Source organism: Vombatus ursinus, unplaced genomic scaffold (genome assembly GCF_900497805.2).
Source record: "Vombatus ursinus unplaced genomic scaffold, bare-nosed wombat genome assembly UNPS02010193.1, whole genome shotgun sequence".
NCBI lineage: Eukaryota > Metazoa > Chordata > Mammalia > Diprotodontia > Vombatidae > Vombatus > Vombatus ursinus.
Window position 1 is genome coordinate 3,571,417 of NW_020949971.1, and position 653 is coordinate 3,572,069.

Consider the following 653-nt stretch of genomic DNA (forward strand, 5'->3'; position numbering starts at 1 on the left):
TTCTCATAGAATTTGCACTCAAATGCCCATGCGCTTTGACCCAGGGTCCCCACTGCTGGATCTAGACTCTGAGAAGGTCAGCGTTGGAAAGGCTCCGTTGACCCACCCACTTCCAAATGTTTAAAATAGTGCTTCTCATGGGAGTAAAACCTGGAAAGAAAGTCAGTTCTTACTGAGTTGGGACATGGCTAAATACATTGTGGCACCTGGATGCAATGGAATAGTACTGAACGATAAGAAACGATGACTGTAACGAATGCAAAGAAACACGGGGGACGCACGCAGACTGAGGCAACTGCTCAGTGGATTATTCTCTGCAGCCTTTCCACCGATGCATCTGTTTCCATGGATTCTCTCCCTCCCTCCTTCTCTCTCTCTCTCTCTCTCACACACAGACACTCTCACACACACACTCTTTCTCTCTCACACACACACTTTCTCTCTCACACACACACTCTTTCTCTCTCACACACACACTCTTTCTCTCTCACACACACTTTCTCTCTCACACACACACTCTTTCTCTCTCACACACACACTCTCTCTCACACTCTCACACACACACAGACACTCTCACACACTCTCTCTCTCACACACACAGACACTCTCACACACACACACACAGACACTCACACACATTCTCTCTCACACAC